This window comes from Convolutriloba macropyga, chromosome 15 (assembly GCF_964194025.1).
Source record: "Convolutriloba macropyga chromosome 15, txConMacr16.3, whole genome shotgun sequence".
NCBI classification, from domain to species: Eukaryota; Metazoa; Xenacoelomorpha; order Acoela; family Convolutidae; genus Convolutriloba; species Convolutriloba macropyga.
The window spans coordinates 1,917,199-1,934,184 of record NC_134482.1 but is presented as its reverse complement, the minus strand read 5'-3'; positions in this window follow the sequence as shown (position 1 = coordinate 1,934,184).

Genomic DNA, 16,986 nt, shown 5'->3' with positions numbered 1-16,986 from the left:
ATAAAACAAACGTTTTCGAACTTTACGTTCATCGTCAGGTTAAAACTGTTTCACAAATTGTTAAAGGATAAAATGAATATGTATTTATTTTGACGATGAACGTAAAGTTCGAAAACGTTTGTTTTAGGTAATTTTAATTTGACAAATCGGTTTCTTTTACATGTATTATCATTTGTCTGAGACCACAATTAAAACAATTTTAGGAACTATTCTAAGAAATTCAATCGAAAATTTTTTCCTATATACAATATTTGGGTCTTTCCCATTATAGCCCCCCCCCATGAAAATATAGCCCCCCATTATGGTATAATTACCATTATTGGGAGGGCTATAGGTTACATGCCCACTAAGCTGGGGGGCTATAATGGGAAAGACCCCAATATTTAGCCTATTTACAACTCATATTTTCATCTGTTATCAATTTCTTTAAAAATATTCCCGGCTTTTTCGGTTTTGGCAATGTTTTGTGTTTTTAGGGGTATTCCGAATTTGCCCTAACCCTAAGTATCCCTCTAGTGGAGGTTTTGCAAATTTCGTTTTGTCATGCACAAAATGTTTTTTGCCCTATGTATCCTTATCTAGTCAAAATTATGATTTCACCTAATGTTTTAGCGTGAGTTCCCGCCCCCTATATTCATCGCGTGTGTTTAGAGCCGGCTTCAGCTTGCTGATGTACATAGCTTCGATAGTCATTAGCTTTTCTACTGTCCGACTGGCGTCCAGAATTTTCCATTCAATGTCAATCGTGGCGCTACATCATTCAACCAAATTCTGACCCACCAGTTAATCCTTCTTCTGGTGTTCTGTCATCCTTGTGGTAACATACCTCTAGATGAATTCGCATCAATTACATTTTATCTCATATAGCACGTGGAACTTCAGGTCTCCATCGATAGATGATTTCAGGGTGGGAGGCATGATCATAATTTCTGCCTTATAAAAACCACTTGCAATTCGCATAGTTTCTTCAATTTGCTCGCAACATTCTGAGTAAGGTTGCCTCTTTATTGTAGAAAAATAGTTGGCTTATCATTAGAACTAGTCTTGCTTTCTTGATGCTCTTTTGGTATTGTTCACAATTGGTCTTTACCGACACGTATTATCTTTTCTAAAGTCTGGTTCACTGTTTTTGAAGACCATTCCTCTGGATACTAATTTTTGGTCCAGCAATTTTTGTTTTTTTTTCAAGAGCTTGATCGAAGGCCAACCAATTAGAGTTTGCATTAAAAACCCTGTGAACCATCCCTTCCCTTGAACCACATTTTTCTTATGCTGAAGCGGTGCACAGCTGCGAAAATTCACTATTATTCCAGTGTCAGTTGGTTTTTGATTCCAATGACAGGTGATATTGCTTTTGCTGCTCACAGTTATGTTAGTGACAAGAAAAGCCAAGTCCCCTTCTATTTTATCTTTTTCTAAGGTAAATTGCAGGTTTTTGTGTAATGAATTTCCAAACTTTAAGTACTCCTCCGGAACACCACGTGCAGATAACATCATCCACATACCTTTTAAACAATTTCATCAACTCATACCGCCACATTGTCTGTTGATTGCTGCAATAAGTTCAAATCCAAACCAAATTCTGCATGTTGCCGTATTCCTCATTCGTTATCTTTTGGCATTTTGCATGAAATCAGTTTTTGCATGATTCATATTCTACTCCTCTACCTCGGAAAGCCACTCTTCGGTTACAGTCTTTGCATTTCCCATTTTTTCAGATCTGGAGATATTTTCATTGAGTTCTGGTTTTTGCAGTGATGCCTCAAACAATTTCATCCACACGTTTGCTAGTATTACAGCCAATAATGCACCCATAGCCAGACCATCTGATTCTGCATTCCAGATCCCATTACATTTAAAATGAGCATTTGTCACTGCAAGATTTAACAAACTTTTCAATGCGGACATTGCAATATCTGGAGTTAAGTTGCTTGAATAGAGTTCGTTTAGAGCATTTTCTATAGCGTCTCCAACCGGAAGGTTGGTGTTCAAAATTTTTAAGTCAAGAGTTACAATTTGCACGTCATCTTCAAGATGGAGAGACTCTGCGGCTTTTCTATTATCTTGTGTGTTGGTTTCACGGTATGCGCCCAGTAATTTCTGGAAAAAAGGTGTCAGAAATTTGTTTAAATTTTCGTAACTGCTACCAGGTATCGAAAAAAAACAGGTCGGAGAGGTGTATTTTTTTTTATTTAACTTTGCCAAGCCATAAAGCCTCGCTGGTTGTGAACCTGTTGACCTGAGTCTTTGATAAATTTTGTCACTAATCTTCCCTTGCTTAATTAATTGTTCTAGACTGTTTTTGATCTGTTTTTCATTTTTGATCACAATTTAATCTTTTGCTTCATTGATTTTTTGAAACTGATCCGAGTTCAGCACATCATCAAGTTTTTCCCTGTACGTTGACTTCTTCAACACACAGAAATCGCAGCCATTGTCAAATGGTACCACCAGCAAATCAATGGATTTTAGGTAATCATGAACTTTTTTGACCTCTCTATCCATTGGGGTTGCCTGTACATTTTTTGAATACCATTTTGCGGGCGCCTCAAATTCACAAAGCTTCTCACCCTCAGATTTATTCTGGCGTAACTAACGTACAAGTTTTCTACATCTGCAAGGTAGTGCATCTCACTAAACTTGTCTTTCACACGGTGTTTAGGTCCTAAGGATAGGATGTCAAGTACAAACTTTGGAAGTTCAAGGCAATCAATTACCAGAACATTAATATGGGAGCCATTCCGCATAGGTCTATCCTGTCTCTCTGTGACATTTTATCAAGTTTTCCATTAATTCAGTTTTGAATCATTGCGGAGTGATTCCTCATTTCACGCCTAAAGCTTGTAACAAGGGATGGCATCAGTTCTGGTCTCATATTCTCCTTAAATTTATTCTTATCTGTTTCAAGTTTTTCCTTGAAAACTTTAAAGCTTTTCTCCGCACGGTTTATTGCTTTTTTCAGGAATTTTAATTGAAAACTGTGCACCGCTTGTTCAGAAAAAAATACTTTTTTAGGGGCGTGAAACCTCAAAATATCCGGAATTATATCATTGTTATTGCATTGTTTTAAGAACTCAATTCGATAATTGCAGCTAGTGACCTTGTTTGTGGTTTTCAAGTAATCAAGATAAAGTTTATAACAGTTTCTTTTCTTCAAAATATACCTGAGCCACGTCTTTGTTAGAAGCAACCACATACTTCATAGAAGCTCGAGGAAAGGTGGCAATGAAGCCCGATTGTTCAGGAGCTCCTCCTCAGTCTGTTTCTGTTGCACCTTCTCTGCCTTGGCTCTGGCTTTCCTCTGCCTTTTGCCCACGTTCTTGCCTTTTCCTTTCTTGAGCAGCCCTCTTAAATTGTATTGATGGCCTAATACTGTCTCCAGGGTCCTAATCTACAACCCAGCCTCCCGATGCACCTGGGAATACATTTTTGTCTTCCTTTTTCTCTTCGAAATTAGATGCTTAGTTACGCTTAGCACCAGTACCTCAGACTTCAGCAGCTCATGAAAAAAATCCTATCCGTTGACAGTAATCAATAGCACTGAAGCGGTCTATATTCGTTCTAAGAAACGATATCAACACCGGCACGCTGAAGGGTTGGTAGTTGTGTGGCCTGTGACGTGAGATTGTGTTATTTGTCAGGTCGTGCCACACTACCAAGTCTTTCCTCTTGCTCAGATGACCCTTCTGAAGGAGATTTATTAAGTTTTTGAACCAGTTTTTGCAATTTCTGTTGAAGGAGAATCCGGGAACCGATGTAAATTTCCCTGAAAACTGTTTTTTGCTTGATTATGGGAGACTATTTACAGTGTGGTGAAGAGAACGTGCAGCCACAATATCCACCATCTCGGTAAATCTGTAATATTCATACTCGCTAAAACACTAAAACAATGAAAACTTCTCAAAGTATTTTGCAGTTAGCCCTTCTTTAGGCCTTGTTTTCAAAACCTTTGACAAAACAAATAATGTGAAAGAAACCTACAAGTCAAATTAAAATTACTTCCGATATTTAAAACAAACTTTTTCGAACTTTACGTTCATCGTCAGTTTAAAACTGTTTCACAAATTTGTTAAAGGATATAATGAATACTTATTTACATTAGTCTGAGACCACAATTAAAGCAATTCTAGGAACTATTCTAAACAAATCAATCAAAAATTTTTTCTATATACAAAATTTGGCCTATTTACATCTCAAATATACACCTGTTATCAATTTCTTTAAACAATATTTTTTTCCGGAATTTTCTATTTTGGCCATGTTTTTTGTTTTTAGGGGTATTGCCAATTTGCCCTAACCCTGAGTATCCCTCTTGTGGAGGTTTAGCAAATTTCGATTTGTCATGCACAAAATGTTGCTTGCCCTATGTATCTTTATCTAGTCAAAATTATGATTTGAACTGATATTTTAGCGTTCAAATCTTAATTACCTAGTATTACAAATAATTTTTTCTCAAAATTTTACCAAGTTCATTTGAACCGGCCATTCATTACCTATTTCTAAAATCTTTGTAAAAGTTTTTTTAAGATGTATGAATTTTTATTTTTTTTTAAAAAAACTTTTTTTAAAACGTATTGCTTAAGCTGGTTCATCAAAACACTGTAAATCCCGCCTAAAGTAGGATCTATTTTGTTTTGGAACCCGCCCCCAACTTAGAGGGCTGAGCAATTAAGTGCAGAAATATTTAGTGCAGGAATGCATTTTCTGCCTAAAATTTTTCGAATGGCCATGCGAGCAACGTTATATCAAAATGATCAATCTCCTATTGAAACTCATACAAAAAAAGACTCATTTTAACAATTTTAAAGTTCTTTTAATTTTTTAACAAATTTTAATATTGATACCTGTAAAAATTTCAGAAATATTTAAAAAAGTAAACTGATAATCAAGACACGTTGCTGTATATATGCAAATCTTTAAATATTTACTTAACAAGTTTTAAACTCCTGACGATGCAAGTTATTGCGAAAACGTTCCACTATCTTAACAATTTTATATCAACTTTTTGCACTTTTTAGCTACACAAATAGGCCGATAGTGAAAAGAATACCCATCAGCAGAGTTATATTAAAGAGTTTATTTCAGAATAACATGTTTTTGAGCAACCATGCCCATATTAGCGTCATTATCTCTTTCTCACGCATTCAACAAAGTGACTTACGAAAGCATGAGAGGATTGTCGCCCCATATCACATCAATTCTGGGTCTGAGTCTGAACCCGAACTCAAAAAGCATCCTAGAAAACGTCAGAATTTTAACAGAAAATAGCAGAAGCCTTAAAAAGCAGACAGATCTAATACTGTGGCACGATACTAATGACAACATGAAAACACAACTACAAAACACAGATCCAACTACTTCAAGCATTATGACCTGGACAACCTCGTGGAGTACCTGCAGCCAGACAGGTTCCGTTTCGAAGCTATTGTGTATTGTACACGTAGGGGAGCCCCTGATATTGTAAAAAATTGCTGAAAACAGGTATTATGGTAACCCTGGTAATCAAGCACTTTATTTCCAGACGAAAACCTCGTGATTATCGTAAAAACCTCGTAAAACCGCTCGAAACAGTACAGTGAATTATATCAAGAGGTTGCACTGGAATTGAAGACGTTGGAAATCATTTGGCGACACCGAAGTAACTTACGCAGTTTACTGAAGAATGCAAAAGTTAAATCTAAGGTTGGAAAACCCCAACCTCAGGCAAGAGACAAGCGAAGTTTAAATGAGGCCAACTTGTTTTTTACGGACATTGTTTTCTGTAGTTCAGGTGAACTATATGTAAATGACGCCCTTCCTGCCACTCTGTTGGTTGAAACATGTCCTGAGAAAAATTAGAAATGGAAGACTTTTTTGGAACATACAAAAAGATTAAAGAAGCGGGAAAATGGAAAAGATAGAAATTTTTTCTAGAGAAATTCGTTGAAAATGATGTTATGCCAGACTTTTGAAAATTTCGTGTTCCATGAAAATATGTTTTCTCTCATCAGGCCGCAATTGGTTTTCAATTTAGGCTACTTAAAACGGAACTAAACAAAGCAAAAGAAAATAAGGTGAACCTTGACGCAAGGGCTGACAGTAGTAGGAGTGACCTTTGTCAGGCTCTGAACGAAAAGTTGCTCGGTTATGTAGCCTTCAACATACGCTTATCTATACGGAAAATTAGACTAGAACATAAACTAAGGTTGGATGCAAAGTTAAAAAAGCTGTCTGTACATCAGGACAAGCCCTTATAGGAACAAAGTTTTGATTCCATCAGAACACATGACGACCTTAGCTTACCAACTTTTGTGACAGATCTTCTGTCCTACGGCCCAAAATATCCAATCCGCGACAAGTTCAACGGGGTGCACTATTTGGTAGATATAGACAAACTGGTTCGCACGCTCCGAGAAAGCGGAACTGACGGTGAGAAACTGCGTGGAATTGAAGCCTCTGCAAATGGTACGCTAAAAATGTCAGAGAAACAGCAGCCGACAGAGGGGTTGTGAGGGTGGCAAAATTTTCTAATGATAACAACATCGTGGCTCTACCTTTGATAAGGGCACGGGATTTTGTGTGATGAAGAAGCAATCATTTCACAAAAAACTGGCGGATGCTCTTGATTTCATCCAATTTCAAGAAATTTCTAGTGCGGGGGACAACATTGCTCTGAAGATTGAAAGAGACAACAACAACGCGTTGCTTGATATGAAAAAGAGCTCTTTATTAAGCAAAAAACATTATCAAAAATTGCGTTCAATCGAAGCACAACCCGCGAGACTGTATGGCCTAGCAAAAGTGCACAAGAATGGAATTCCTTTACTCCCAGTGTTGTCTATACCGGGAAGTAGTTATTACAATTTGAATAATTTCCTCTCGCAACTCGTTAATAAAGTATCGGCTAACATGGAGACGTCAACACTCAATGCACGGAAAAAACTAGAATCCATTAAATTGGTGCCTGATGAGAGCATCGTTTCTTTGGATGTGAAGTGCCTATATACAAATGTCCCTGTTAATGAAACAATTGAAATAGCCTTGAGGCGACTGCACTCTAGTGACCACGTCCCCGAGATGTCAAGATTGACTTTGAAAACAATCTTGAGCTAGCTGTGACAATTGTTTGTTTTAACTGCAATGACAGATGGTTTCGTCAGGTGGATGGCTTAGTAATGGGAGCAACATTTGCAGTAACTGTGGCAAACATTTGGATGAAATCATTTGATCATCAGATCAAGTCAAAGAAAGAGATCATTAATAAGATCCCTAGAAATGATCTGGAGGCCTGCCCTGAATGCAACCGTAGAGTCACATATAGAAGAAAAGGAGTCGAATATTAGATATATGAGAATGAGTTCCTTGCAAAATGCAAAAGTTTTGATTATCAATTTTACGCCAAAATGAAGGACAGGATGTGGTACTGCTGTAAATGGTAGAATATTAACAAATTAGATGGTGAACCGGAAACTGAAAGACGATTATTCTTAAGATGCGCAGACGATGTAATTTGCACTGTAAATGGTGAACCGTGCTTTTCTACTCAGAAAAGCAAACATTCTTCATAGGAAATTGAAATTCACAGTGGAAAAACCTGACAAAAATGGTAATTTAGCCTTTTTAGAACATGAACATCGATGTTAAAAGCTGTAAACAATTTAATTGCGAGTGGTACAAGAAACCAAACGATACGGGAGTTGTCTTGAATTTCCGTAGCTGTGCATTAATTCGGCATAAAAAGAACGCTGTAGATGGGACCGTTCAAGGCGATTTTAGAATTACTAGCGCATGGGAAAATTTTGACAAAGCTCTCAAGGAAATTGAAAGTATTTGGCTATAAACCAATACCTTGAAAATTGGACTTCCAAGATAATCAACGATGTTTTACAGAAAATTATAAGAAACCATCAATTGAAAAATGGAGGCGAGAAGGTACAACTGAGGGGACAAAAAATGCCTGCGAAACGTGTGAAAACATTATTTTTCCTGCAGTATCGAGGTAACATCAGCGTTCAATTCAAGCAAAAATTGGAAAAAAAACGTGCGATTTGACAACCATATTCACAACGTGAAAACAATTTACTTGCCTATCATCCCTGAAATCTACTTTTGATAGCAATCTGAAGTCTCATGTGGCCTACGAATTGAATTTTTTTGGATGTAGTTCAACCTATGTCGGACAAACGTGTCGACATTTGGCAACGAGAGTTTCTGAACATCAAAAAAATAAATCATCGGTGGGACAAAATGTAGTGGAATGCTGTGGGGCTCTGATGGCCTTTAATTATAAGATAATTGATCAGTACCACGATTGCGAAAAACTTATGATCATAGAAGCTCTACACATTAGTAGACGCAAGCAACTAATGAACATGCGGGACGAGTACAAAAGTAGGAAACTAACACAGAAACATTAAGTGCAGAATAAATGTTCTGATTAAAGATTTTCGAATGGCCATGCGAGCAACGTTATTTTGTGGTTAAAAACAAAAATCTCCTATTAAAAACTCATACGAAAAAAGGCTGATTCTAAAAATTTCAAATTTCTACTAATTTTTTCAACAAACTATATATTTGAAACCTGTAAAAAAATTTCGAAAATTCCGAAAATGTAAATTGATAAACAAAACAAGTTGCTATATATATATATATATATATATATATATATATATATAAACATATAAATGCAAATCTGTAAATATTTACTTAACACAGCAATCTGTTGCCAAAACGTTCGAGTAATTTATCAATTTTTGATCAACTTTTAAACTTTTAGCACTATTTAGTTAGAGGGCTGAAATTTTTTTACTTAGTAGTTTTCTATAGCTTAATTTTTTGAAGAACACTTTTGCAGTTTGGTTTTATATAGCTTTCTAAATATCTATCTCGCCAGGAGGAACATGTTATTAATTGATTGGCACCGTTTCTGACTTTTCTGTACTGATTGTAAATAGTGACTACAAATCAAAGCATTCGTTATAGCAGTTTGGTCACAAAGTAGTGATAGGGTAACTTTTCAAACATGTTGCAGTTTCCGCATCTGCATAAGTGTCTCTATGGGCATTTGTTTTTCTGGATGTACTTCCTTTTGACATAGATAGGTTAACATAAACAAAAATGTCAGTTAGAGTCCATCTGCAGGGGTGTTTCGTAAACGATAGGACAGTCGCGGATAAGGCAGTTGTAGAGTCTCATAATTCGGGAGAAGAAATCATCGGATTATTGTAGCCTCGTTTTAGCTATTGCTAGCTCACCTCTCTGGAAGTGTCTTGTGACGTTAGCGGCAATTTGCTTGGCTTTTAGGATCTCGATTTCATATATGTTCTGGAGCATGGCTAGCAGCATTAGGACACTGTGAATTTCAATGTAGAGACTGAGCGGTAGGATTTTCAGCTGCATTAATCCCTTGTAGCAGCCTTTGTCGGTCCCAAGAATCCACCGAGTGGCCAGCTTTTGGAAAATTTTTATTTGCTCAAAATTTGCTTGTCTGGCATCCATGTCTGAGAGGCGTAGGTTACAATGGGCAATACGTGGCCGGTATGGGCGTTTATTTTAGTGGAGAATGAGCATTTCTGCGAGAGACTTTGTTTGATCTATCTGAATCAGAACGTTCATCGCTTTGCTTGGCCGTCGGGTGCAGTTTTTGCACCAGGAGAGGTTACGGTTCAATATAATTCCTAAGTCGCCTTGACTAATGACTGTGGTGAGAGATTCATTCATTAGGGTAGCTTGCAAGTTTCCGCTCAGAGTGAGAAGTGTTGATTTCTTGATAATTCGCAGTTCTTTGTTCAGTTTAGCCAGTATTCAATCCTGTATGCTGGTTTTGACTGTTGGTTATTCGTTGAAAGATCAAAAACTACGAGCCGTACCATTTGATAAAGGGTGTGGTTTTTATGTTATGAAACAGACAACATATTTGGATGAACTAAATGAAATCGTTAGTGCCAGTCAATTTGCGGCTCGCAATGGAGGAAATGACGATCTAACCATAAAAACTGAGAAACTGACAAATAGCAGTCTGCATCAAAAAATGAAGCAGAAAATGACAAATAAGAAGATTTATCACAGGCTCAGCACAACTGGATGGCAACAAGCCAGTCTTACCAAGGTACATAAAAACGGTACGCCGCTTCGAACTGTTCTGTCAACATCCGGTAGCAGTTAGGAGAACCTCAATAAGTTTCTGTCTTTCTCTTTCCAGAGGTTAACAGGTGCAAATCTACAGGTAAAGTCGAATGATACCAAAACCGTTCTAGAGGCAACCGTTTTTGAGACAGATAAGCTAGTAGTATCTCTCGAAATTAACATCTTGTGCGCCAAGGTACCAATTGGGGATGCAATTGAAGTTGCGCTTAAGGACCTGTACTCCAGTGTCGAGGTTCCTGATATTCTCAGGTCAGCGTTGAAGAGTTTTTTGAGAATAGCTGTAACCATGTTCACTTTAAGTGTAAAAGACTGTGGTACAATCCATCGGATGGTTTAGCCATTAGTACTTCGCTGGCAGTATTTTTGGCAAATTTGTGGAAGCAATCGTTCAAAAAAATCCTTGCAGAAACCAATTGAAGGAAGCGAGAACAGAACTCCCATCATGATGGGAATGTGCAAGAATTTTAATTGACGCGTGAATTTCCCAGGGAAAGCTGTTAAATGCAAATTGTGCAAACACTGGTTTCATGCAAAATGCCAAGGTATCACTAACACAGATTAAAAAAAAGGATGCAAGAAACTGATTTGATCTGGTCTCATAGTGCGGATAAAGTTACAGCAGAGGATATACAGGAAATAAAATTTTTCAAGAGGTATATGGATGGCATAGTGTGCACTGTCAAGGGGAACCCTCCAGAATACCTTGAGCATACCAGCTCGCTTCACAAAAACTTAGAAATCACTCTTGAGACACTCAACGGTAATCAACGGTAATGGAGACCTGGCTTTCCTAAATTTGAACATAAACATAAACGGTGAAAAAAATACCCGTCATTGGTATCAAAAAGCTCCTGAAACCGGTTGAATCTTGAATTTTCGTAGTTGTGCAACATTTTAAAATAAAAAAAATGTAATTCAAGGGACGGTACAAAGAACTTTCAATGCAACCAGTGACTGGCAATCCTTTGATATAGCTCTCAAGAAAAATCAGGACATCTGGGCTGAAAATCAGTATCCAACTGAGTGGCCTTCCGGTTTTGTTAATGAGACGTTGGATAAAATAGTCACGAAGGAAAAGGATACCCCAGAGCCCCCCAAAAACGAACAACATCTCAAAACAATTAAAAGGCTCAACAAAAATGAGCTAAAACCGATGCTTTTCGTTCAAAACAGAGGAAATTTTTCTCAAACTTTTGCAATGAGACTGAAAAAAATGTTTGATAAGCAGACCATTTTCACATGGACAAAATTAAGAACTTGCTTGCAAACCCTGAAGTCATCTTTTGATAAAAATTTGAAATCGCCTGTGGCATATAGTAATACTCGTAATGGATGTAGTTCCATCTATGTTTTCCAAACTTGCCAACATGTTACCAATGGAATTCCGGAGCATCAAATGAAAATTTCCCCGTGGTACAACACCTCATTGAATATTGTGATACAGTGCATAATATTGAATGAGAGATTCGAGATTTAATTCGCCTGATAGATAAACTGATGACAAAAGAAGAAATCTATATCAACAAGTTGAAACCGCAACTAACTAGCGCGATGAGCTACGGTGGCGGTAATTGACATTGAAGTTTCAGCTCAAATGCAAAGAAAATTGACTTTTGCAATTCAAAAATTATTCTGGTACATGTTAATTCGAAATTTTGTCAACCCCAACCAGTAAAGGATAACAACAGATCGGAATGAAAATAAAAATCTCTTTCAGGAAGAGAAAACAATATACCCAGTTATCTCAAAATCCCCGGAATAAAGACTGAAGTAGATATTGTGTAAGGAATGTAAATAAAATTTTTATATATGATTTTAACTCTAAATAGTTCCATAAATTCGTCGTTATTTTTTTTAAATTTCTTAGAATTCGATAGATTCTAAGAAATTTAAAAAGTTTTATAGACTTTGAAATTCATTTTTGTTTGATTGTTGAACTCGACAATGAACGCAATATTCGAAAAGGTTCGTTTTTCTAATCAATTTAAAATTTTAATTGACAATTATTTCTTCTCTGCACCTCTATGCTACGTTGTCTAGCTGATCCTGCTTCAGCACCAAAGAAACTATCATTTATCACGTCCTGTCCAGAAACAGTTCTCTAAACAGACTTCTGATCGATCAATACTTGAGCGACTGTCGATAACCCTAACTCTTTTGCGCGGATAAAGAGCGGCCGACCCTCCCTCTGATTAGACCCAATCTACAGACCTTTCCCTCTGATCGGGCCATTCCCTAATACATGTTCAGGCTACTTGAATTTCTGACAAAAAGGCAAATCAAAATAGTAGAACTCAATTTATGTTTGAATAGGACAGTATATCTTGAAAATGACAGTGCTCATTTATTTGACAAAGTTCCTACAAATAATTATTTCTAAAATCCCGCAATCTACATACTAAATAAAGTTATAAGGTATCACTACCTAGGGTTAATAGGAGCAACAGGAGGTTAATAGTTCAAGTGGACGCTTTGATTTTTTGTAAGATCAACGCTAAATTCAACGCTAAAATATGTAAGATCTACGCTAAATTCAACGCTAATTATGTAAGATCTACGCTAAACTCAACGCTAAATATTTAAGATCTACGCTAAATTCAACGCTAATTATGTAAGATCTACGTTAAATTCAACGCTAAATATGTAAGATCTACGCTAAATTCAACGCTAAATATGTAAGATCAGCGGCAACTAGCGTTGACTAGTTGGAAATTTCACCGCCATTTCTTACATAATTTTGCGTTGAATGCGTTGAATTTTTGTCTTCAAATTCAACGCATTCAACGCATAATTATGTAAGAAAATTGCGGTGAATTTTCCGACTTGTCAGCGCTAGTTGCCGCTGATCTTACATAATTTTGGCCAGATTCCTCGGCCCGGGCTTAAAAAACATCCCAACTCACCTTAACTGTTAAGGTAGATTTGCAATTCCTTAACTCGCCTTAACTACCCTAACTTTACCAGAACTTCACCTGAAAATTTAAGGCCTCACTACCTTAACTAAATAAAGTTAAGGTGACTTTACCTTAACAGAGTTAACGTAAATTTATAACTTAACTGAAGTTAAGGTAAAAATTAGGTAAACTTTACCTTAACTTTACCTTATCAACGGTTTACCTTAACTCCGTTAAGGTAAAAATACCTTAATTTTATTTAGTGTGTACTTTTTGAGTCCAAAAAAACACTCATAACAAAAAAGGGTTGAAAAAAGGGTTGAGGTGCAGACCCACATTGCTTTATGATCAGACCCAATCAAGCGCACACTCGTTCGTTCCCAGACCGAAATTACAGGGTCTGGACGGAATTTCGAGCGCAATACAGTCTGCACCATGTTCTGGAGTTGGTCTGATCAGGGGTCAATTTGGTCTGAAAAGTCTGATCATAGGCGTATTCTTGAGTCTGATCATAAACGATTCGAGCGAAATGGGGTCTGATCAGAAATGTTTTCGAGCGCAATTGAGTCTGATCAGGGACCATTTCGAGTGCCTATTTTTTTCATTTTTTTGGTTTTTTACTGAGCGATGTTGGCTCAGCAAAAGACAACAATAAAGCAGAGTTCTGATCAGAGACTCTTCTATATTCTGATAGCTCTGATAAGAAAAAGGAGTCCAGCTGATAGCAAAGGCCGGTCCCCTTCAGAGGAAATTTTGATTAACTGGAGACCAGGATGTTTTTTATGGAAAGCTGTCTAAACTCATCCATTGAGTCAGAAATATACACTACCCGGGTTGACCCCATAATTCAAAAAGCAATAAAATTACAACTTCATGTTATGGCGTCTATGAAAAGTTGTAGTCATAGAACTTTCATAAAAGGGAGTTCTACGGAATTAAATTTTTATGAAAATTTTTATTACATCATGAAAAGGAAGGAAAAATTATGTTTCAAAAAATAACTTGAAAAAAAAATGGAAAATTGAGTCTTAAGCGAACAGAGAATAATGAAAAAGTTGTAGTCATAGAACTTCATAGAAAAAGAAAAAATTTGGAGAAAAGTGAAAATTATTTTTTCAAGTTAAATAACTCCTTGCCTGCCCTGAATTATTCAATGAAAAGCCGTCGCATCAAGTGAGATCACAACTAGCAATCAACAATGAAGAAGTTGTAGTCATAGAACTTCATAGAACAGTTTTTGTTCAATTTTTTCCGTAAAAGAACAAATTTCTTCCCTAAGAAGAAATGTTATCTTGTCATTCAAGTTTTTGGTGTAAAAGAATGGTCTGCCTAAAAATCCTAGAAAAAAGTTGGTCTTTCATACGCAAAATTTGCGAAATTTAGCGATTTTCGCGAATAACGAATTTTAAAAATATGTCTTTTTCATCGGGTCAACTACTTGTCCAAATCGAACCAAACTCATTTATCATTTATATTAAATTATAGTTATTCAGCAATTTGTGATCCTTTGTTTTATTTGGAGATAGAGTTTGAGCTTGGTTTTTTACCTAACGCTCTTCTCAAAATCTCCTATAGTTGTTTGTTTGTAACTCCGCCGTCGCCGGTCCCCAGCCCGGTTGAGAGAAGGAGGAGGGGAACACACCCAAAACATACTGGAAAATCTCAAAAAGTTGTTCGTTAGTTCAACTTTAGATTTTTTCCTACAGTATTTAAACTACTTTAGCGCTCGAAACGATGAAAAATTTGTAATCCTAGAACTTTCATTTATGAGAAATGTGTTATCCTAGAACTTTCCATTTTATGAAAAAGTTTTAATCATAGAACTTTCCTATTAGGATAAAGTTCTAATCATAGAATTTTCCTTTATGAGAAAGTTGTAGTCATAGAACTTTCCTTTATGATAAAGTTGTAACCATAGAACTTTCCTTTATGGGAAAGTTGTAACCCTTCCAATTTCGTACAACTTTTTTCGTCTATGACAATAAGGATCCATAAGAGGAAAGTTCTAGGATAACAACTTTTGGTTTACCCGGGTAAGCGGTACACTAAATAAAATTTGTTCTCAACAGTTGGGTTTCATTTTCCTTTGCAATGCTTTTTTAGTTGGTTTTTCTTCTGATGAAACAAATACTGCAAACATTAGTTTTTATGAAATGAATATGTTATAGCAAATTAAGAGATTTGTTCATAAGTATAATCTTTCTCTGATCAGACTATTTCGAGCGCACTTGAGTCTGATTATAGTCTGATTAGGGTCTGGGCAATGGTCTGAATTTGAGTCTGGTCTATGGTCTGATCAGAACGCCTTGCGTCTGAAAATCTGCTCAGTCACTCTCTGTGTCTGGAAACTCTGATCAGAGGTAACTTGGGTCTGGAAAGTCTGATCAGTGTTAATTTCCGTCTGGAAAGTCTATTCAGATATAATGTTTTTTTTACAATTCAAAAAATTTGAATTGTATTGGGGCGCTGTCTTTTTTTTTAAGATCTGTTTACACATTTTCATGATTTTTGAAGTCAAATTGGAGTAGTGATATTGGTCACGCCGAAACAGGAAATGGAGCGAAAAAGCGAGTTGTTTTGCGGCGTGCAATTTTTTCGCTCTAAATTTAAAGTAGAGTGAGAAAACGGTGTTTGAACAAAAATTCGCTTTCTCGCTAGCGGTTTTTTTGTTCACATGCGGCAATTTCGCTTTGATTTTTTCTGTTTTTTCGATTTTTTGGATCGGATTTTTTTCTAAATGGTTTTCCCAATCCATTCATAGTCCTTTCTAGGTCTAGTTTTTTGTTTAGTAATTGAAAATTCTTTGAATTGTACGTCAGGACTTGTCCTGCTATGTTTTTTTTAAGATGTGTTCACACAATTTTCAATGACTTTGATCTTTCAAAACGGGATAAACAGGTAAAGCCCAGCGGGCATTAAGTTTCATTAGAGGCCCAATGTGGACGTTAGTAGCCCTTCAAGTGCTTAGAATGTTGCAACTACTGGGATGGCTTCAATTGAAGGTTAAAAGGTCATTTTTAGGAGTTTTTGGGCTCGAAAATGTGCAATTTTTCATGTTTTTTTTGTGATTTTTTTTCAGTTTTTTGCTTGATTAGTCTTAGGTTGAAGTTTTTAAAAATTGATGAAGGTCTTGTGCGAGAAAAAGGTACTTGTTATGACCAGTTTATCAGCTATATGTTATGGTACTACAAACACAAACACACAAAATGATACTAGTTTTTGCAATTTTTCAAGGTTTTTGATAATTTTTGTCATTTTTTGCGTTTTTCCAGCTTCAGGGGCCAGGGAATCTTCTTTAAGGTTTAATAATAGGGCACTGTAGAGTTTCTAGTAACAATGGAGGGGTTTTCAACATTTTAATGTCGAATTTTAGCATTTCTTTGATAAAATCTGCAACTTTTTTGAGGTTTCTTGAAGTTTTTTTCAATTTTCGATATTTGTCCATTCTCAAGTGCCAGGAAACCTATTCCACGGTCTGAAAACAGTTACTGCATAGTTGTTAGTTTTAATGGATTTGTTTTCAACAATTTAACCTTTCGAATTTTGAAAAATTTTTGATAAAACTTGTAAGTTTTTTTTAAGTTTTTTTTGAAGACATTTGTCTTTTATTCAGTTTTTCTTGCCTGAGTAGCCAGATAACCTCTTACAAGGTTTGACAGTATATCATTAAATAGTTGCTAGGGGGGTAATTTGATTGTGTTCAACATTTTAATAGAACGAATTTCTGTTTTTTGAAATATGAAATTTTTAAAAAAAAATATTGCCTATCGATCGTTGAACCAATTATTTTTTTAGGACTTGGAATTGGTTTACTGGATAGCCTCTAGAGACACTAGAATCATTTTTCAAGAAATGATTCTTAAGATATTAATGTCACGATTTTCAGCAACATTTCATTAAAATTTCAATTGATATTTTTAGTTTTTGAAAATTTTCGAGTTAATCGATCCTCAAGGGCCAATGAATT